At 36.8% G+C, this 23,607-nt stretch overlaps 1 pseudogene; it reads left to right on the top strand.

Moving 5' to 3' along the window:
• The first annotated feature begins 7,054 nt into the window (after positions 1–7,054).
• On the top strand, positions 7,055–7,208 carry LOC139438468 (U1 spliceosomal RNA; annotated as a pseudogene).
• The last annotated feature ends 16,399 nt before the right edge of the window (positions 7,209–23,607 follow it).

A 23,607-nucleotide genomic window follows, 5' to 3' on the forward strand; every position in this document is an offset into this window, starting at 1 on the left:
GTTCCCATGGTGTCTTACTTTTTTTCATTTTGTCTTCAAAGAAGTTTTAGGTCACAGTAAAGTCACATAAAAAATACAGGGGATCCCATTTACCAACGTCCTGCCCATTTCCCCCCCTTCTCATATTAATAACCTTTTTATATGTGGATTATACATTTCTTACAATTGATGAACACAGCTACTAACCATGGTCAATAGTTTACATTATGGTTTACATTTTTGACGATACACTTCTATAAATTTTGAAGTTTAACATGGCCTGTATCCATCATTGCAAGATCATTTAGAATACTTCTATTGTCCCCAAAATATTCCCTGTTTCATCTATTCTATTCCTCCCTCCCCCTCCCCTGTGGCACACAGAGACCACCAGACTTCACTCCTTGAAGGACAAGATTCATAATTGTTTGCAGCAACACTGAGGGCTTGACACACTGGTCTGTCCTCCCCTATTAGGCACCATCCATGCTCTCAAGAGACTCCCATCCCTCTATTTGAGAACATAGTGGGCCTCCCCAGGATGGGAGTCCAACTCCTTCCCACTCTTTATGTGAATTTCCATCCACTGATATAACACACTATGGCAAAATGATCACTTGCACACTCCGAAAAAGCCTGCCCTGACCCAAATGCCTCCCCTTCAAAGACCCTAAATCAGTAACCCTTTCTTATCATATTGCCAAAAGAGCTTTCCCCACATTGTAGTTTCAGCTATGTACCCATGAATCCCCAGTGTTCACCAGCTCTCTCCCCCACCCTCTCCCCAGTTCCATGGACCATTCAACACATCCCCCCACCCTACCCACCTGTCAAAACTGTACCACCCAACCCATTAGTGTCACTACACCCCTGTCATGTCCCTTCACTGCACAAGTACAAACATTCACATTATCATAGATGTTACCCTTATGGTCACTGGCTAACAACCTTCTTCTCCCTTTCTATTTCTTGAAAACCTATCTTACAAACTCTAGCTCTGTGAGTCTGCTCAATTTGCTTAATTCTTATCAGTGAGGTCCTTCAATACCTGGCTTGCTTCAATCAATATAAGGCAGCCTACTCAATGGGAGAAAATATTTGGTAACCATATATCTGATAGGAGCCTAATACCCAGCATGTATAAAGAAATCCTACACCTTGAAAATAAAAAGACAAACAACCCATTTGAAAAATGGGCAAGTGATTTGTATAGACACTTCTCCAAAGAAGAAATACAAATGGCTAAAATGCACATAAAAAGATGCTCAACATCACTAGCTATTAGAGAAATGCAAATCAAAACTGCAATGGGATATTAATCTTTCACCCATTAGACTGGCAGCTATTAAAAAACAGGGGACTACAAGTGGTGGAGAAGGTGTGGAAGAACAGGAAACCTGGTCCTCCACTGCTGGTGGGAATGTGGAATGATGCAGTGATTGTGGAGGACATTTTAATGTTTCCTCTAAAACCTAACTATAGATCTGGCATATTACCTAGCAATTCCACAGTATGGTGTATACCCAGAAAAACTGAAAGCAAGGACATGGACAGGTAAATGCACACCAATGTACATAGCAGCATTGTTTACTATTTTCGAAGTTGGAATCAACCCAAATGCCCATCAAGAAATGAATGGATATGAGAAATGGACATGGCTCAACTGATAGAGCTCCCACCTACCATATGGAGGGTCCAGAGTTCAATCCCCAGGGCCTCCTGACACATGTGGTAAGCTGGCCCATGCACAGTGCTGCCCCTGTGCAAGGAGTGCACCTCACAAGGAGATCCACTCCACTTGAAAAAGCTCAGCCCACCCGGGAGTGACACCACACACATGGAGAACTGATGAAACAAGATGATGCAACAAAAAAGAGACACAGTTTCCCAGTGCTGCCTGATAATGCAAGTGGATGCAAAAGAATGCACAGCGAATGGGCACAGAGAGCAGACAATGGGAAGGAAGAGGAGAAAAATAAATAAAATAAGTCTTTAAAAATAAAAAATAAAGGTAAATTGAATGTTATTATATTTACCATTCAGTGGTTAGTACACTTTAAAAAGAGATTAATGGATAAACAAAATATGGAATAAGCATGCAATAGGATATCACTCATTTGTAAGATGGAATACAGTACTAACACCTGGGATAACATGGACGAATCTTCAGGACCTTATATTTAGTTCTTAATAGCTCAGTGATATACTCTTTGTCCTTTTGTGTCTGGTTTGCTTCACTCAAAATAATGTCTTAAGATTCATCCATGTTGTCATATGGTTCATGACCTCATTTTTTCTTATTGCTGTATATCACTCCATCGTGTATATACACACCACAGTTTGTTTACTCATTAGTTGATTGACACCTAGATTGTGTCAACTTTTGGAAATCATGAATAAAGGCACTATGAATGTCAGCAGGTAGATGCCTCTTTGTGTCACTTCTCTCAGGCTTCTGGGTATGTAGCTAGTAATGGTATTGCCAGGTCACAAGGCAAGTCTATGTTCAACTTCCTTAGGAACTGACAGGCAGTCCCCCACAGTTGTAGTACCAGTCTACGTTCCACCAACAGTGAATAAGTTTCCTGTCTCTCCACATCCTCTCTAACACTGAGAGATTTCTGGCTTTTTAATAGTATACATTCTAATAGGTGTGAAATGATACCTCATGGTAGTTTATTTTTAACAAATCAATTTTATTGATACATATACTAAAGCATTACTTGATCCAAAATATTCAATCAGTGGTACTTGGTATAAACACATAGTTGTGCATTCATCACTTCAGTCATTTTTAGAGAAATTTCATTATTCCAATAATAATAGTAATAATACTAATATAAAGCAATCTCAGCACCTCCCAATCTCTCTTTGCTTCCCCTGCCATACATAGCTGCTATTCTTTTTCATTTTTCCTAGGTTATTTTTATTTATATTTTGTAAAACAGTTTTATGTATGCATTATCACCCATATTCGTGTTTTATGTGAGGTTTTACTGTGTTATACAGTCCCATGTTACAGTTTTTAGCTTTCCTTCTAGTAATGTACATGACCTCGGACTTTCAACCACTGTCAAACCCATGTAATACCTCTACTAGTTACAAACACTATGATGTGCTCTCACCATATCTATTAATTTTATAAGATTTGCAAACAACCTTTTTACCAGTTCTGTACAGATTAACCCTCAGCTTTCCATTATCTATCTTTGTTCTATTTTCTGGTAGCCTGTATTCAAATTATTAACTCCTTAAGTTTACACAATATATTTAGTTCACAATAGCATAATCATACAGTATTTGTCCTTTTATGTCTGGTATGCTTTGCTCAAAATAATATCCTCCACGTTCATCCATGTTGTCATATGCTTCATGACTTCATATTGTTATAGCTGCATAACATTCCATCATGTGCACATACTACAAATGTTAATCCATTCATCAACTGATGGACACATGGGTTGTTTCCAATCTCGGCAATTGTGAATAATCCCAATACAAACATTGGTGTGCAGATGTCTGTGTCTCTGCTCTCAGTCCTACTGGGTATTTAGCTAGTAATGATGTTGTCAGGTTACATGGCATGTCTATATACAACCTCCTTAGAAACTGCCAAACAGTCCTCCACAGTAGCTGTACCATTCTACATCCCCACCAACAGTAAATAAACATCACTGTGTCTCCACATCTTCTCCAAAATTTACAAGTTCTGACTTTTTTTTCCTTTATTTTTTTAATTTTACATTAAAAAAATATGAAGTCCTCATATATTCCCCACACCCTCAACCCTCTCCTTCCCCCATAACAACAGGCTCTGACTTTTTATGGGAGCCAATCTAATAGTTTTGAAATGATATCTCATTGTGGTTTTAATTTGCACTTCCCTAATTGCTAGAGATGTTGAACATTTATTTATGTGTTTCTTTGCCATTTGTATTTCTTCTTCAAACAGTGATCTTTCAAGTCACTTGCCCATTTTTAAATTGTTTAGTTTGTCTTTTTATAGCACTTATTGAATAACAGTGGTGACAGTAGGCCTCCTAGTCTTGTTCTAGATCTCAGTGGGAAAGCTTTGTCTTTCCCATCGAGTACAAGGGTAGCTGTAGGTTTTTCATATCTATACTTTACCATATTGAGAAAGCCTCCTTCTATTCCTATTTTTGGAGTGTTTTTAACAAGAAAGGGTGTTGTATTTTGTGAAATACCTTTTCTGCATCAATGAAGAGGATCATGTGATTATCCTTCTTCAACTTAACAATATGGCTAATTACACCAATTGATTTTATTCTATTGAACCACCCTTGCATACTTGGGATAAAACCCACTTGTCCTGGTGTGAAACTCTTTGAATGTGCTTTTGGAATATGTTTGCAAGTATATTGTTGAGGATATTTGCATTTCTATTCATTAGAGATATTGGTCTGGAATTTTAAAACTTTTTTCATATATTTATCTAGGTTTGGTATTAGGGTGATGTTGGTTTCATGAAAGAGTTTGGTAGTATTCTTTCCTTCTGAGGTGTTTTGGAAGAGCTTGAGCAAGACTGGTATTAGATCATCTTTGAATGGTTGGTAACTTCACCTGTTAAGGCATCTGGTCCCAGGCTTTTCATCCTTTGGAGGATTTTGAGGACTGTTTCAATCTCTTACAATATGTTGTGCTTTTCTACTTCTTCCAGGGTCAGTGTAGGTGGTTCATGTGTTTCTAGGAAATTATCCATCTCTTCAACATTGTCTGTTTTATTCATATACAGTTGTTCATAGTATCCTCTTATGATCTCTCTTATTTCTGCAGGATCATTAGTAATGTCCCCTCTCTCATTTATGATTATATTTATTTGTGTCTTCTCTCTTATTTCTTTGTCAGTATAGCTAAGGGTTTTTTTATTTTGTTGATCTTCTCAAAAAACCAACTTTTGGTTTTCTTATTTTTCTGTATTGTTTCTTTGTTCTTAATTTCATTTATTTCTACTCTGATCTTTTCTATTTCTTTCCTTCAGCTTGGTTTGGAATTAGTTTGCTGCTTTTTTTTTTCTATTTCCTCCAAGTGTACAGTTAGATTTTCAATTTTATGTCTTTTCTCTTTTTTAATCTAACACTGCCTTTGCAGTGTCCCATAAATTTTGATATGCTGTGTTCTCATTACATTCATCTCAAGATATCTGCTGAATTATCTTACAATTTCTTCTTTGACCCACTGATTATTTAAGAGTGTGTTGTTTAATCGCCATATGTTTAAGAATTTCCCTTTCTCCATCCATTACTGATTTCCAGCTTCATTCCATTATTATCTGATAGTGTTTTGTATAGTTTCGATCTTTATAAATTTATTGAGACTTGTCTTGTGATCCTACAAATGGTCTCTCTTGGAGAGATTGATGAGCACTTGAAAAGTAAAGTACACCCTTCTGTTTGGGGATGCAGTGCTTCATAGATGTTTGTTAGGTCTAGTTCATTTATCATATTATTCACACTCTATTTATCCTCTGTCCTGATGTTCTTTCCAATACTGAGAAGGGTGTATTGAAGTCTCTAACTATTACTATAGCGGCATCTATTTCTCCCTTCAGTTTTACCAGTGTGTTCCTCATGTATCTTTGGTCACTCAGGTTAGGTGTATAAATATTAAATACAGCTATTTCTTCTTGGTGAATGACCTCTTTTAAAATAAATAATGACCTTCTTCATCCTTTACAACAGCTTTTCACTTGAAATCTATTTGTCCAATACTAATATCATTACTTCAGTCTCTTTTGTTGCTATTTGCATGAAATATCTTTTTCCAGCATTTTACATTTAATCCAGTTGTGACCTTATATCTGAAGTGGTCTTTTGTAGAAAACATATAGGTGGCTCATATTTTTTAATTCATTCTATCAGTCTATGTCTTTGGATTGGGGAGTTTAAGCCATTAACATTTAATGTTATTATTATAAAGGCATTACTTACATCATCCATTTTGTCCTTTGCTTTCCTCAGAATATCATTCTATTGTCTGCCTTTTTACACTTTAATTTTTACCCTTCCTAATAATCTTGCATTTCTGTACTCTTCTGGAAATCTCACCATTGCTTTTTCCTTGGAAGCTGCAGCACTCCCTTCAGTATCTCTTATAATTCTGATATTTCAGTAATATATTTCATCAATTTTATTTGTCTGTGAAAACATTGAAATCACCCTCATTTTTGAAGTGCAGTTTTGCCAGATAGAGAATTCTTCTCCCCTCCATGGTGTCTGATAAGGGTTTTACACTTAATCTTTTCAAGTATCTTTTGTATGTGTTGCTTTTCTTTTCTTTTGATCCTCTATCTTTGATATTTGTCATTCTGAATAGTAGGTGTCTCAGGGTAGGTCTATTTGGATTTATTCTGTCTGGGGGTGCATTGTCCTTCTTGGATATTGATATTTATGTCTTTCAGAAGGTTTGGGAAGTTTTCAATCATTATTTCCACAAATATTCTTTCTCCCCCCATTTCTAGTCTCCTCTCTTTCTGGAGCACTGATAATATATATAAACATTTCTCTTTTCCATTCAATTTTCTGAGACTTGGTTTCATTTTTTCCATTCTCTTCTCTTTCTGTTTTCCTGACTTTTCAATTCAGATATTGTGTCTTTGAAATCACTAATTCTGTCCTAGTGCAATTAAAATTATATATGTCAATATATTTTTATTCTCATCCATCATGTCTTTCATTCCCATAAGGTATGTTACTTTTCTTTGCAGGCTTTCAAATTGTTCTTTATGCTCACTCAGTATCTTCTTACTATCCTTTGTTTCTTTAGTCATATTTTCTTTAAATTCTTTGAATTGATTTAGGAGGGTTGTGTGATTATCACTTATGAATTATGTTAAATCCTGTATCTCTTCAGGTTATTTGGTTTGTTTCTTTGGCTGGGCCATCTCTTCCTCTTTTCTAGTATGGCTTGTGATTATTTGCTGATGTTTAGCTATCTGAATATGTTGGTGAATTTACTCTGATGGCCAAATTCTCTCTTCCACGTTTTTTTTTTCACAGCTCTTCTTTGTTATTTTTGTAATAAGTTTCAATTTATTCTATGTTCTTCAAATTACCCCATACTTACCTAGCAGGAGAGATATAAAGATTACAAAGGTGTTTTTTCCCAGGGTGAGGTCTACCCATTGTACTCAGATGTGCAATTTCTCTGAGTATAGGAAAATCTCCTGCCTAATTTGTGGTGGTGGGTAACTGCATTAGTGTTCTCCCATTTAAAAAAAATCACCCAGCTTAGGTTATCAAAATCAGACCAAGGGCTTACCAATGGGGTGTAGATTTTCTCCCAGTGGTTAGGATATATAGGATACAGAGAGAAGTAGAAACTTTTTTTTCCCATCCAATTTTCAGACATGTTGCAGATGGCACTCAATACCACATATTTCCATGGAAGTGTTTCAGTCATCACTTTCCTTTGTCTTCATCTATCCACAGCTGAGATTCTTATGGGGCTTTACTGGCCAAATTCACAAAAAGCCTCCCACCTCCCTGTCCATTTTGTCTTGAATGAGCTGAAAGGGAGGAAGAAATCTGTTCCCTTCTCAGTCAGCTGCAGTGAACCAGGGGTTTTACCCTAGCTTAATATCTTTGGGGTGGGGAGGGGAGCCAGCCCCAAAACTGCAGGCATTTGGTAACTGGCATTTGTTGTTTTGGGTTCTTCCTCTCTCTGTCTCTTGCTTTCCTGGCACTTGTGTAGCACTGTACTGTTTTGCTGACCCCCATAGCAGTTCCCTCAGATAGCTTTTTACTTTTTCTCCATTGTTTTTGTGAGAGAATTGAGGCTTGCCTGACTAATCTAATACCATCTTTTCACAATTCTCTCTCATTGTAGTTTTCATTTCAATTTCCCTAATTGCTACTGATGTTGAGCAATATTTCATGTGGTTTTTTCTTCATTTTTATTTCTTCTTTGGACAATTGTCTTTTCAAATCTTTTACACATTTTTAAAATCCAGTAGTTTGTCTTTTTATTTTTGAGCTATATGATCTCTGTATATCATGGATATTATATCCTTATTTGATATGTGATTGCCAAATATTTTCTACCATATACTTGTCTGGCTTTCCACCCTTTTGACAAAGTCCTTTGAGGTACAAAAGTGTTTAATTTTGCGAGGTCCCATTTATCTATATTTTCCTTTTATGCTTGCGCTTTGCATGTAAGGTTTAAGAAGCCACCACCCACCACAAGATCTTGAAGCTCTTTCTCTATAACATCTTCTAGGTTTTTTGTGGTTGTGTGTTTTATATTTAGGCCCCTGATACATTTTGAGTTAATTTTTCTATAAGATGTGAGATATGGGTCACATTTGTTTCTTTTGAATATGGCTATTATTTTCCCAGCACCATTTGTTGAATAGACTCTTCCAGTCCAGCTGGGGGGACTTGACAGCCTCATCAAAAATCCCTTGACTGTAGCTGTGAGGGTCTATTTCTGAGGTTTTATTCAGTTCCATTGGTCAATCTGCCTGAATTTATGCTGACACAGACTTCTTTATATCTCTTGAAGTACTACCTTGTGGATGTTTTCTTTCTTAAACATCACAAAATGCCTGAAAATAAAATCTGTAATTCAGCCAATAAAATTCTTGAGCTGCTCATTTTGCTAAGAATTGGTATAAAAGATGACCTTGACATACATGATTTCTACTCTGCATGAGTCAAAGACTGGGAGAGTAGATGTCACTAATAATATTGTATAATGAATGAGTATATCATACTTTGATGTTAGAAAAGTAAATTTTTGTGAACCCAATGTAGGCACCAGTGTTGGGCTTGAAAAACCAAGAAAATCTTCCTAATTATTAGCACCAAAGCCAGGAACTGAATGACATTATTGCTAGATTTTTTTCATTTTAAAAGTTTTAATTATTTGTGCTCCACACACTCCATTCATAACATACAATGCATGGCTTTCAGCATAATCACATAGCTTTGCATTCATCAACAAAATGAACTTAGAACACTTTCATTACTCCAAAAAGAAGGATACCATACTCTTTATTTCTTCTATTAATGTTCTTTAGCATTGTTAAGGTACATTTGTTACAGTTGATGAAAATATTACAATATTACTGTTAACTATAGTCAGAATTTGCATTATTTGTATTGTTCCCCTATAACACCCTATTATTTGCACCACATATGAGTGGCATACATTTATTATAGTTCATTAAAGAACACTCATATTTGTATTATTGACTACATTCATCATCCACAACTGGATTCATTATGTTATATAGTGCCAAGTTCATTCTCTAGTTTCCTTCTAATGGCACAATCATAAACTTCCCCTTTCAACCACAATCATGCCCATATATGAACACTGTTGATGGCACTTACAATAATTTGCTACCATGATGTGTATCCATTTTAAAATCTTTACAGCCAACCTTATTAAAAAGTCTACACACATTAAGCATCAGTTTCCCATTTTCTATCCTCATTGTATCTCCTAGTAACTTATGCTCTGGATCTTAGCTACATGAGTTTACTTATTAGTTTGTATTACTGAGACCATAAAAGTTTTGTCTTTTTGCATCTGACTCATTTCATTCAACATGATGTCCTCAAGATTCATCCATGTTGCATACATCAGGACTTCATTGTTTCACCAGTGTCCCTCCCAGTCCTCTGGAAAACACCCACTTCAATCCTTCCAGTTTCTGCTCTTTTATCTACACTTGCCCTAAATCATTTTGGTTGTCCCACTTGGGATTTCAAGAATTATCACTCCCTCAAGCCTGACTTTTAGATATTTCTCCTATACCATTGGATATCATTCATACAAATTAAAATCTATTTCATGAAGGAGTTAATAAGTTAAATATGTATTCATTTGGAGTGACCAATGTCACTCATCCTCCAAGTCCAGCTCTGAAAATACCAATCATTAGAAATTAGCAGAAATACATAGATTATAATATTGTGCATAGAGACAAAATCCTTGTAGGACAAAGAGGCTCAGAAAATATAGAATGGATGGGTGTTTGCCCATCTGATCTTTTAAGAAAATGCTTGCTGAACTCCTGTCCTATATTTATCAATATTGCTGCAACATCCTTCTATTTATATATAAATATACATAAGTGTAAAAGCATTATTTTTTTATAAACTGTAAATTCTTCCCTTAAAACTTTGTTTAATAATTAACCTCATTCAAAGGACAAAAATGTTAATGTGTCATAAGTGAAGTAAACACACATTTTTACCTCAAGTCTAGAAAGAGAAAAATATTTACATAGATTCCCTTAATTTATTGTCACAGTAATCCTGTTGATTGTTTTCCTTAAACAGTTTAACAAAGGGTGTGATGAGAAGTTCACCAAACTTTAATAACATGATCAAATTACATGCCTAGAAGATTACACAGCTAGAATTTGAATGCTGTTCAGCTTGTGTGCCAAGCTTAAATTCCTGGCATGCTATTCACCACACTTAGAATTTACCTGGACTGTCCCATCTCACGTTGCTCATCCAAGGCCACACCCTGTGGTCATGACCACCTCCCTTTTGGCTTGTTCACAGGAATCTCCTCATGCCTTCATGCCTCTCACCAAACATCAGCCTCTGACCTAGCTCTCTCCTCATTTTCACTGTCTAGTTTAATCCAATTATACATTTCAACATTACAAGTCCAACAATTAATTTCTTATATCCCTCGTACTAACGGCTACCTCTAGTAATCAAGACCTAAATACCTGCATTTTTCCATGATTGCCTCTGACACATTATGAAATTAGGATACTGTTCCTGGTATAAACACAAAGTCACTACTCCTAGTGACTATCAAATATATCTGGCAACTCTAGTGTCTTGATAACTTAATTATTGCTTTGGTCTCAATAAATACATGAAGTCTTCTCCATGACTTTTGATCATGCTTATTCTAACCTTATACCTCATTTTTAATAGATAGAATAACCTCCTAATAAACAGATAAATAATAAATAACCTCCTAATAAACAATTTTCAAATTACCCTTTCATATAAAGTCTTCAAATATTCCTTGCAATCACTCATATTGGCTACACTTTCTCTCCTATTAAATTGAGAAGTCATGTTACTTCTGGCTGAGACCAATGTCTCCACTGAACTGTTCCTCTCCTGATTTTTTTGCTAACTATAGAATTGAGGGGAAGGGAGGAATAGAATAGATGGAACAGGGGGGTATTTTGGGGGCAATGGAAGTGTTCTAAATGATCTTGCAATGATAGTTACAGGCCATGTTAAATTTCACCAAATTTTGTAAAAGTGTATGGTCAAAAATGTAAACCAGAATGTAAACTATTGATCATGGTTAGTAGCTACATTCATCAATTGTAAGAAATGTATCATCCACATGTAAAAAGATTAGTATGGGAAGGGGGAAACAGGGAGAATGTGGGGTAAATGGGATCCACTGTATTTTTTATGTGAATTTACTGTGACCTAAAACTTCTTTGAAGACAAAATGAAAAAAAGTAAGACACTATGGGAACAAAAGGAAGAAAATGTCAGTGTACATATAGGACAACAGATCTTACAGTGATGAATGGCAAAATGTCAAAAAAATTTCTTAAATATTTTTCATTATTTTTTAAATCCCAATTTTTTATTTTTTTAAAGTTTTCTGAATTTTATTTCTCTTGTTTAAAACTTTTATGGGAGGCAGACATGGCTCAACTGATAGAGCATCCAGGATTCAAACCCAGGGCCTCCTGACCCATATGGTGAGCTGGCCCACACACAGCACTGCCATGCACAAGGAGTGCTGTGCCACACAAGGGTGTCCCCCATATAGGGGAGCCCCATGCACAAGGAGTGCTCTCTGCATTGAGCCATCCCATGCCTAACAGTGCAACCCATCCAGGAGTGGCACCACACAAACAGAGAGCTGATGCAGTAAGATGACACAATGAAAAGAGACACAGATTCCCGGTGCTGCCAAGAATGCAAGAGGACATAGAAGAACACACAGTGAGTGGACACAGAATGCAGACATGGGGTAGGGGGGTGGGGGTGGGAGAAGGGTAGAGAAAAAAATTAAATAAATCTTTTTAAAAATAAATAAATAAAATAATTATTATTTCATTTTCTTATTAATTTTATTTAGCTCCAGACATCGACAGCTGACCCATCATATATGTGTCCCTTAAAGATTTTGGAGGCAGTACAATAGAGACTGCCACACAAGGCTTTCAGCTTCTGGTCTATGTTAAATGTATTACTTAAGCCAAAATCAGCAAGCTCGATATTCTCAGCAGCTTCCAAAAGCAGGTTTTCTCTTTTAAGGTCCCTATGGGCAATAAACTTAGGTGGCAATTCTGCATAGCAGATACTGCTTGGTGAATATTCTCTTGGGCTTCTTGTTCTAACAGAGGGCCTTGGGCCATGAGGTAGTCAAAGAGTTCTCCTCTTCTGGTGTACTTCACTCCATGACGTTCTCAATACCTTCAGACAACTGGATGATGTTTGGAGGTTTCAAGGCCTTCAGTGTGTTCACCTATCATGAGAGCATGTGGAGGCTGGTGGACTTTTCAGTTTTCTGGATGATTTTCATGGCTGCCTTGTGACAAATGAGAATATGCCATGCTAATTTCACCATGGAAAAGCCACCCTTTCCAATGGTTCTGAGGAACAAATAATTCTCAGTGAGGGTCTCCTCCTCAGCACACATGGCTAAATATAAAAATATAAAAGTAAAAATATTTATATAAATATAAAAATATTGCTAAAAGAAATCAAAAGCCTAAATAAATGAAACAGCATTCTGTGTTCATAGATTAGAAGACTAAATATTAAGATATCAAGTCTTCCCAAATTGATTATAGATTCAGTGTAATCCCAATCAAAATTCCAACAGCCTACTTTGCAGAAATGGAAAAGCAAATTATAAAATTATTTCAAAGGGTAAGGAGCCCTAAATAGCCAAAAAATCTTGATTAAGAAGAACAAAGTTGGTGGATTCTCACTTCCTGACTCTAAAACATATTATGAAGCAACAGTGGTAAAAACAACATGGTACAGGCATAAAGACAGATGGATTGACCAATAGAATAAAATTGAGCATTCAGAAATATACCCTCACATCTATGGTAAATTAATTTTTGACAAGGCTGCCAAGACCATCAATCTGGGTCACAGCAATCTCTTCAACACATGGTGCTGGGAGAGCTGGACATCCATATCCAAAAGAATCAAAGAGAATCCCTATCTCACACCTTATTCAAAAACTAACCAAAAATGGACCAAGGACCTAAATATAAAAGGAAAACCCATAAGGCTCCTAGAAGACAATGCTGAAAAAAATCTTCAAGACCTGGTGGTAGGTGGTGCATTCTTAAACCTTATACTGCAAACACGGGCAATGAAAGAAAATATGGATAAATGTGACCATCTCAAACTTAAAACACTTTTGTGATTCAAAGGACTTAAGAAGGTGAAAAGAAAGCCCACTCAAGGGGAGAAAATATTTGAAACTATATATCTAATAAGTGTTTGATTTTCATTCTATATGAAGAGATCATACAACTGATCATTAAAAGAACAAGCAATCCAATTTAAAAATGGGGAAAAGATTTAAATAGACATTTCTACAAAGGGAAATACAACTGGACAAAAAAACACATGAAAAAATGTTCCATATCACTAGCTACTAGGGATATGCAAATCAAAATGACAATGAGATATCATCTCACATCACATACAATTGCCATTATTAAAAAAAACAGAAAACAATAAGTGCTGGAGAGGATGTGGATAATAAGGAACACTCCTTCCCTGTGGATGGGATTGTAAAACGGTGCAGCCTCTGTGGAAGACAGTTTAGCAGTTCCTCATAAAGCTAACTAGAGAACTGCCACATGATCCAGCAATTCCTCTACTAGGAATATATCCAGAAGAACTAAAAACTGACACGAGCAGACATTAGCACATCGATGTTCATAGCGGCATTATTTACAATTGCCAAAAGATGGAAACAACCCAATTATCCATCAAGCAATGAATGGATAAGTAAAATGTGGTACTATATACACATATGATGGAATACTCTACTTCAGTAAGGAGAAATGAAATTGGGACACATAATGATAACATAGAATCTCAAAGACATTATGCTGAGCAAAGCAAGCCAGAACAAAAGGATAACTATTGCACAGTCTCATTAACATGAACTAAATACCAAGAATAAACTCACAGATTTAAAACCTAGGGGATAGGTCATTAGGAGATAAGAGGAGGACTGAGAAGGACTACTGATGCCTAACGTATAGAGAAGTTTTAATGTAAAAGTGCAAAAATGGATAGAGTTGATGGTAACACATTAGAGTGAGTAGCAGCTGGTTTATAAATGGGATTGTGGCTGAAAAGGGTAGTCTAGGATGTAAATGTCAATTGAAAGAAAGCAAGAGAATAATCTAGGAACTAACACAGTGAAGTCCAAGATGGATGAGCATTGTAGTTGATGGTTCAGATGGAAGAGAGTGCTTCTGTGAACTAGAGCAGATGAACATCAATAGTGCAGGGCAACGGGAATGTGGAGAAGCATGGGAAAAATATAACTGGCATGACCTATGGAAGGTGGTTAACAGCAATACTATAATATTCTTGCATCAATGCCAAAGGTGTACTGTGTTGATAAAGGGAGGGTGGGGTGTGGACATGGGAAGAGTGTGCCAAATGCATGCTATGGACCATGGTTCATGGTAATAGTCTGATGGTATTACCTCATAATCTGTAAAAATGTTCCACTACAGTGTGGTGTATTGGTGAAGGTGTGTTAGTATGGGGATTATGCAAGTGTGCATGATTGTTTTACAAGTTCACAATCTTTGTAAGAAAAACATACTGTAAAAATAATAGGGTGCATTGTGGGAAAAATACACCAAATGTAAGATATGGACTACAGTTAGTAATATTTTGATGATGCTTTTGCATAGTTTGTATCAAATGTTTCACAATGCAAGGTGTTAGTGGTGGGATGATGTATGGTACCCCTGTATGATGCTATGTATGTTTATTTTTGTAAGTTCATAACTTTTACTATATACTTAATGTCTATGTATATCCATGTGTGAATTATATGCTTCAATAAAATAAAAATAAATATATACATAAAATTTATCCCCAAGTTAGCAGCTTCAAACAATGAAGATTTTATTATCTCACAAGTTTCTGTGGGCCAGGAATCCAGAAGTGGCCTTGCTGGCTGACTGGGGCTCAGGGTCTCTCAGGAAGCTGCAGTCAAGACCTCAGTTAGGCAGCCTCACCTGAAGGCTTGACTGAGGCTGGAGAATCCCCGGGAAAGATCACTCACTGTCAGGGCTGTGGGCAGAAAGTTCCAGGCCCTTACTGCCTGTGGGAAGAGACCTTAGTTCCTTGCTACATGGGACTCCTCATAGAGCTGCTTGAGTGTCCTCATGCCATGGCAGCTGGATTCCCCCAGAGTGAGTGACCTGGAAGAGCACAATGAGGAAGCTGCAATGCCTTTTATGACTTAGCACTGGCAGGAAGCACCATCACTTCTGCCACGTTCTATTCATTAGAAGTGAGCCACCAGGGCAGCCTGTGCTCAACAGGGGAGGAAGTAAGCTCCACCTCTTGAAGGCAGGAGCATAACATAATTGGTGGACATAATATTTAAACTACTATATCCATGAATTCACTGCCACATTAAGACATTGAATATATCCATCATTCAACAAAGTTTTCTCATGCTCCTTTGTAACTGGCAATGTGAAGAAGCCCATAAAAAGGAATGAGCCTTGAAAACATTATGTTGAGTGAAATTAGCAGACACAAAATTACCTAAATTGGGGGGTGGGTGGGAAGTGGGGTATATGGGAATCTCTTATGTTTTTTAATGTAACATTTTGCATCATCTATTAACTTTTTAAAGAGATAATTAAAAAATAAAATAAAATAATAAAATATTTGATTAACAGTTAAAAATAAATAAATGAATGTAAACAATGGAAGCAAACAACAACAAAAAGGTACCTATATTGTATGATCTCACTGATATGAAATAAATAGAATAAGCAGACTCAGAGTCAGAATCTAGAATAAAGTTAGCAGGGGACAGGGTAGGGTTGGGAAATAGGAAGTCCAGGGTTAAACTCTACAGAGCCTCTGTTTCGGGTGATTGTAAAGTTTTGGTAATAGATGGTGGTGAGAGGAGCACAATATTGTGAATGTAATTAATAGCACTGAAATATTATCTGAATGAGGTTAGAAAAGGAAATGTTAGGTTGCATAGATGATAGTAGAATAAAGTCTTTCAAAAGATCCATGGCACTGCACTACACAAGTGTGAACCCTAAGTCAAGCCATTGCCTGTAGCCAATAGTACACTTATAAAATGTGCCATCATCAATTGTAAGAAATATTCTGAACCAAGGCAAGGTGTCAATACTAGCATGGTAGATGGGAATCCTGTATTTTATGCTAGGCTCTTCTGTAAACCAAGCACTTCTTTAATAAAGAAAAGGAAAAGGGAGTAAGATCACACATATGAAGATATTTCTTTTTAAAGTTTTTTTAAAGGTTTTTAAAGTTTCACTGGGGTAAAGAGTATCAAGTAGCCTGCATCAGATTGTGTCTTATGTGGTTCTTTGTTTTGGTTTGGTTTTGGCTTTTTGCCACACAGCAAGTTACCACAAATGTAATGGCTTTAAATAGCACCCATTTATTACCCAGCACCTTCTGTGGGTCAGAAGTCTGGGTGAGCTCAGCTGGGTGCTGCGCTCAGGATCTTACCAGGTAGAAATCCAGGGTGCACAGGGCTGTTTTTCCTGGAGGTTCTAGGGAAAGTCCACTTCTAAGGCCATTCAGGAGGTTGGCAAATTCTGTTCCTCAAGCTTTCCACATCTCCCTCCCTCTTCAGGGCAGCAGTGGCACCTGGGGTCCTTCTAGTGCTTCCAAGCTCCCTGGCTTCCTCTTCTCCCTGCTTCCCTGCATTAGGAGGCTCAGGTGATTACACTGGCCCTCGCCTCCTCTTTAGAGTTTTAGGGCACACAAAGCCCCATCAGCCTGCAGCAGTTTAACTGACAACTGCCCCTTCCCAGCTGCCTGTCCTGCCTCCTACCTTCCAGTCCACAGCTCCCTGTGTCTATGACCTCTGTCTGGGACCCCACCATGACCTCTACCCCCACTTTTGTTCTTGGCAATCCCCAACAATCTACTTGCTGCCAAATCCAGGGTCAAGTCTGGCCCAGTTCTCCTAATCTGGAGGCACCTGCCACCCCCTGTCACCCTTCCCAAGGCTGAGAAGGAGGCTCCCCCAGGGAAGGATCCACCTCCAAGGTCACTCGTGTTATTGGCAGGATTCAGTTTCTACTGAGGGCCTGGGTCCCTTTCTGTTTTCAGGCACTGCCTCTGTTTTATTCTATGTGGGCCTCTGCACAAGGCAGCCCATAACACTGCAGCTTGTTTCCCAGATGAGGGATAGAGGGAGGGAGGGAGAGTAAGAGAAAGATAGAGACAGAAGGATTGATAGGTATAGACACATACATCCATAGAGAAAGAACAAAGGAGAACTAGCAGGACAATCATCACAGATGGCTTCTTAATGGATCTTGGAAGTGACACATCATCTTTTTGTTCATATTATTTGATTAGAAGAGTCCCTAATTCCAGACAAAGTTGTGTAAACCAGGAGGCAGAGATCCTTAGAAGCCATTTACAGGCTGGTCACCACATAAATTAAAATGAGAACTTCATCCAATTCTAACTATAATGGGTAGCCATGAACGTGTTATAAGCCAGAGGATGCTATCACATTCCAGAGTAATTAGGGCTTAGTAATTTGTAATAACAGGGTGCACATCACTTTTTTATGAAGAATTAGCCCTGTGCTAGGCAGAAAGTAAGACCACAGTAAGTGCAAGTCATAATTATTTGTCTGTGTTAGGGCACTGTAAAATGCAAATTATGAGCTAATATGTATGGCATTTATCAACCATAGTAGCAACAGTTATAATACTTGCCAACTAATGAGCACCTAATATATGTTTTGTGCTCTACATATTTTTTTTCTAAAATTTTAATGAACTGTATCATACAGGCACCTACCTAAACATAGTAAGTACATAGTAAAATTTGTGAACTTATATAACAAGCATGCTCCCATACATCACCCTACCACCAACACCTTGCGTCGTTGTGAAACATTTTACAAACTATGAACTGACTATAGCCCATGTCTTATATTTGGTGTATTCTCCCCCAACCCTTTTGTTTATGAACACAATATATTAGTATTATATATTTGTTATAGTTCATGAGAGAATGTTTTAATATTTGATCTTAACCACAGTCCTTCTGCCACCAGGTTCCCTGTGTTATACAGTCTCATGATTTGGACAGTCCATTCAAAGTGTATGCTCAGTGGCTCTCACATTCATCACACAGTTATTCTGTCATCACTTTGGTCAATTTCAGAACACTTCATTACTCCAGAAGGAAAAATCCCTTACCCTATATATTCCCCTATTGCTGCAAAAACTGTTAACTATCATCTTTAAATTACATTTGTTGTAATTTTCCCATATATCACCATACTCTTAATTCTTTGTAAAAGAACATTGTTGTTTATACTATTAATCACCATCTCATTCAACACTGAAATGACAATATGTTCGGTAGATTATTCTCTAGTTTCCTTGTAATTGGCATTTACATCCACATTCAGCCCCTTTCAGCCACAATCGCATTTATAAGTCAGCAGTGTTAGTTATACGCACTGTAATGTGTTACCATCAGCTCTTCATTTCTACACTTTTACAATTTTAAAAATTCAACATACATTGAGCATCCTCTCCCATTCTCAACCACATTTTATCTCCTAGTAAACTAGAGTTTACCTATGTGAGTACAACTATGTGAGTACTTTGTATTAGTGAGACCATACGATATTTGTCCTTCTGTGTCTGGCTTATGTCACTCAACATAATGATGCATCATATATAAAAAATGGAAAAACAAATGTCTCTCAACCTGCCCTTCCCCATAGGACAACTCAGCATGAAGCACCTGTCCTGTTGAGTGAGCTTCATTGAGGAGAAACTTTCCTCTCACTAGAAAGGGTTTCTGGTCTTAGTTAAATACTATACATGGCAGACCCAGTGCTTCATTCTCTAGAGTCTTTCAATGGAGTCTTAGCTTACTGATTTGAGATCTCCTTTTAAAACAAATATTAATGCTAAAATTTTCTCTTAAGCACTGCTTTATTGCACCTCACCCAGTTTTATACATTGTATTTTCATTTTCATTCAGTTAAAATATTTCTTATTTTCCCTTGTGATTTTTTCTTTGACCCATGGGTTGATAAGAACATTGGTAAATGTCTAAATACTCGGGGTTTTTCCAGTTATCTTTGTCACTGATTTCTGGTTCAATTCCACTATGATCACAGAAGATACTTTGTGTTATTTATATTATTTTATGTTTGAAACAGTGTGTTTTATTGTCCTGAATATGATCTGACTTGTTGCATATTCCATGTGCACTTGAGAAGAATATATATTCTGCTCTGGTGTGGTTTAGTGTTCTATATGTGTAAATTGGATCAAGTACTATTTTTCAGGTCCTCTATACCCATATTGATTTTATACTTATTTCTTTTATCAGTTATTGAGAGAAAAGTGTTGAAGACTTCAAATATAAGTATAGATGTGTTTTTTTCTCCTTTCATCTTTTATTTTGAATTTCTGTTGTTAGGGACATTCACATTTAGGATTATGTCATCTTGCAGAAGCATTACGTACTGTCCCTCTCTATCCCTGACAATATTTCCTGTTCTGAAGTCTACGTTGTGTGCTATTAATAGAGCTAGTAGTGATATTTTGAAATGTTCTCCCAATCTATAAATATGGTATGTCCATCCATTTAATTTGATCCTCTCTGATATTTCTTAGTAATACACAGTCATTTTGAAAGGAGTTATTTAACCATATGTTTGGCCTTGATTCCTAGGTTATTTTATGTTTGAAATTTTTGTAAGTATTGAAACATTCCTCTCATCCATTTCCTTCATCAAAGAAAAGAAACATGAGTAAAATTGTTTGCTTATAAATATTGTATTTAGGGATATTAATTAAATACTAATTATTTGTCTATACATTTTAATTTGTTTCTGTGAAAATACTCTTGTCACCTATGAATATGGAGGAAATATTTTCCTTACATTCATTCATGTATTTACTTGCTTTCACCACAATGAAAATATCAAATAGAATTTCTGCCTGAAAAAAAAAAATAGAGCTACTCCATCATTCTTTGGTTAGCATTTATATGGTATTTTTAAAAATACCCTTTCAATTATTTGTTTTTATTTTTGGTGTTTTATCTTTATCCTTTCAATTTTTAAATGTATCTATTTCTTAATATTTAAATGGATTTCTTATAAAGAGCATATGGTTGCATTTTGCTTTGTATCCAGTCTAATAATTTCTGTCATTTATCTGATGTATTTAGATCTTGGATTGTGTGGGAGATGAAGTTTCCCACCTCTTTTTGCAGTCTTTGAGCTAAGAATGTTTTTGCATTTTTAAATGGCTGAAAAAGAAGAAGAATATTTCATGAATATCAGAAAATTACATGATATTCAAATGTCTGTTTCCATAGATAAGGTATCATTAGAACACAGTCACACTCATTTAATACATACTGTCTATGGTGTTTCTGTGCCAAAATAGTAGAGTTAAGTAATTGTCACAAGTTTCTGTTTCTATTCTTTTTTTAAAAAGATTTATTTTATTTATTTCTCTCCCTTCCCCTCCCACCCCAGTTGTCTGGTCTCTGTGTCCATTCACTGTGTGTTCTTCTGTGACCGCTTCTATCCTTATCAGTGGCACCTGTTGCATCATCTTCTGTCAGCTCTCCGTGTGTGCGGCACCATTCCTGGGCAGGCTGCATTTTTTTTTTTGCACTGGGTGGCTCTCCTTACAGGTCACACTCCTTGTGTGTGAGGCTCCCCTATGCAGAAGACACCCCTGCATGGTAGGGCACTCCTTGCGTGCATCAGCACTGGGCATGGGCCAGCTCCACATGGGTTAAGGAGGCCGGGGGTTTGAACTGCAGACCTGCCATGTGGTAGGTGGATGCCCTATCCATTGGGCCAAGTCCACTTCCCTCTGTTTCTATCCTTTCAACCTGAAAGCCTAAACTTCCTTTAACATCTCCTTTAGGGTAAGTCTATTGTAAGTGTCTTTATGTATCTGAGTGTGACTACCTATATTTGTGGAATGTCTGTCTATATATGTGTGTATTTGTGTATATATATGTATTTATATTTATACACACATTATTTCATGTATAAACACATGCAAAGATTGAGCCATGTCCCCACAAAAAGCATGTTCATGTCTGAAATCTGAGTCCCATGCATGTGAATATATCTGTATATAGAGAATTGAAGATGTTTTTGGTTAGGGTGTGGCCAAACTGAATGGGGGTGGGTTACTCCAATATGGCTGGGTCTTTATAAGCAGAGGATGTCCGGATGTCATTAGGCCAGTACCCTGTTCTCTGAATATCCCTTACATTTTGATGTTCTCCAAAGTTTAAGCTCCTGCCCACTTCCCTCCCACTCTGAGTGACCACACCAAAGCCCATGGCTTCAACTCAGTCCACATGCCAGGGAGCCCAGTCCTTCATGTCCAGCCCAGAACACTCTCCTGAGCTCCACATCTGAATTCCCAAGTGGACTCTCATGGGCACTCAAACTAAAGATCCTCTCTGTCTGGATGAATGTCACCAACAATTCTCTAAGCCAGAAGAGGGCAGGTTTCCTTAACTACTCCCACTCTCCTTGGTGTAATTTAATCATGAAAATATGTCAACCCTAATTCTTAAATGTTTCCTTAAATTCACCCCTCCACCCATTTGGATCATTGTCAAAAACTTCCCTCTACTTCCTCTGGCCTGGTCTGACTCCAATTCATCCTCTGTGCGGCTGCTAGGATATTAATAAAATGCCTATTAGACAGTTACTCCCAGATCTAAAATCTTTCAATGGTTTATGTAGTCTGCACAATAAAGTTCAAATTCCCCACCATGGCCTAGCATGATCCAGCTCTCCAGGCTCATCCCCCACCACCTCAGAGCTATCTTACACTAGAGGTCAGAGTATTACAAAGAGGGTTCTAAAGGGCAGTTCTCAAGATCTTAATAAAATTCAGGTAAAATAAGTTTGCAAAAGTGAAGAAATGGATTTAAACACAGCAATGAGCAATGAGAGTATCCAAGCAAGGAATAGAGATGCTAAAGGTTGAGTACCACATTCCTGTTTTTCAACGAATTCCTATTAACAAGTCTAGGAATTCCACTTGGACTATGGAAGGCATCCAAAAATTTTATTATAGTCCCTATAACAACTTATGGTCCCTTACTTCCCCATCTCCGGCAGAGGTTGCACTCATTTATTCACTGCTTACTATTCATTCATTCAGTAACACTCATTGCACATCAAATGTACATGCTAAAGAGAGCTATAGGCTGAACATTTAGAGGAAGATCCTGCTCTATATGAGCCAAACTAATAGATGATTAAAACAATCATGATAAATGTTGTTTGTTGGCAGCATAAAGTGGGAGGAACTGACAATAACCACGCCTCCTCCTCCTTACTTCATTATCTCTGTGCTAGGTGCCAGTCCTTTTCCTTTATGTATTAATACATGAAGGCATTTTTGTTAATTGTACATATAATTACAAAGGTCATATCTTTCTCATGTATTGACCCTTTCATTATTATGCAATGTTTCCCTATATCTTTAGTGATATTTCTTGCTGTAAAGTCCATTTTGCCTGATAATAATATAACTACTCCAGCTCTTTAATGGATACCATTTAAATGGTATATCTTTTTCTATTATGGTACTGAATTTGTGTCTTTGAATGTAAGGTGTGTCTCTTATAGACAGTACATAATTGGGCCTTGCAATTTCATCCAGCATTACAATGTCTGACTTCAGGGTGTTTAGACTATTCATATTTAATATGGTTATTGTCATGTTCAGATGTATATTTCCCACATTGGGATTTGTTTTCTGTCTCTCTCTTTTTTGTTTTTCTGTTCCTTTTGACTGCCTTTGTTGTGTTAGACATTTGTATAGCCCTACATAAATTAATTTTAACTTCTTTAGTTATTCCTTAAGGATTTTAGGTGAAAGATAAGAATACATGTATCAATTCACCACAGTCTAATTCAGATCAATGTTAATGTAATTTCAGAAAAATGTAAAAAATTTTCTTCAATGTACCTCCATGTCTTCCCCTTTTCTGTATGCCATTCTCAGTATATCTATGTATGTTATGAATGTACCATATAAAATTATAATTATTGATTTAGATAATCTTACATCTTTTATAGAAGTTAAGGCAAGAAATGAGAAAAAGTATATCTCTATAGCCTTTTCTATTAACTCAAGTAATTATAATTTCTGATTTTCTTCATTTCTCCCTGTGAATTTGAGCCCTTGTCTGGAGTAATATCTTTTAAATATCAAGCATTAGCTTTAAGATGTTTTTGGTAAGGCATGTTTTGGGTGGTTGAATTATATATCCCCAAGAAGACATGTTCTCATTCTTAATCCATGTTCCTGTGTGGACCTGTTTGTAATAGGACCCT

Source organism: Dasypus novemcinctus, assembly GCF_030445035.2.
Source record: "Dasypus novemcinctus isolate mDasNov1 chromosome 8 unlocalized genomic scaffold, mDasNov1.1.hap2 SUPER_8_unloc_1, whole genome shotgun sequence".
Classification (NCBI taxonomy): domain Eukaryota; kingdom Metazoa; phylum Chordata; class Mammalia; order Cingulata; family Dasypodidae; genus Dasypus; species Dasypus novemcinctus.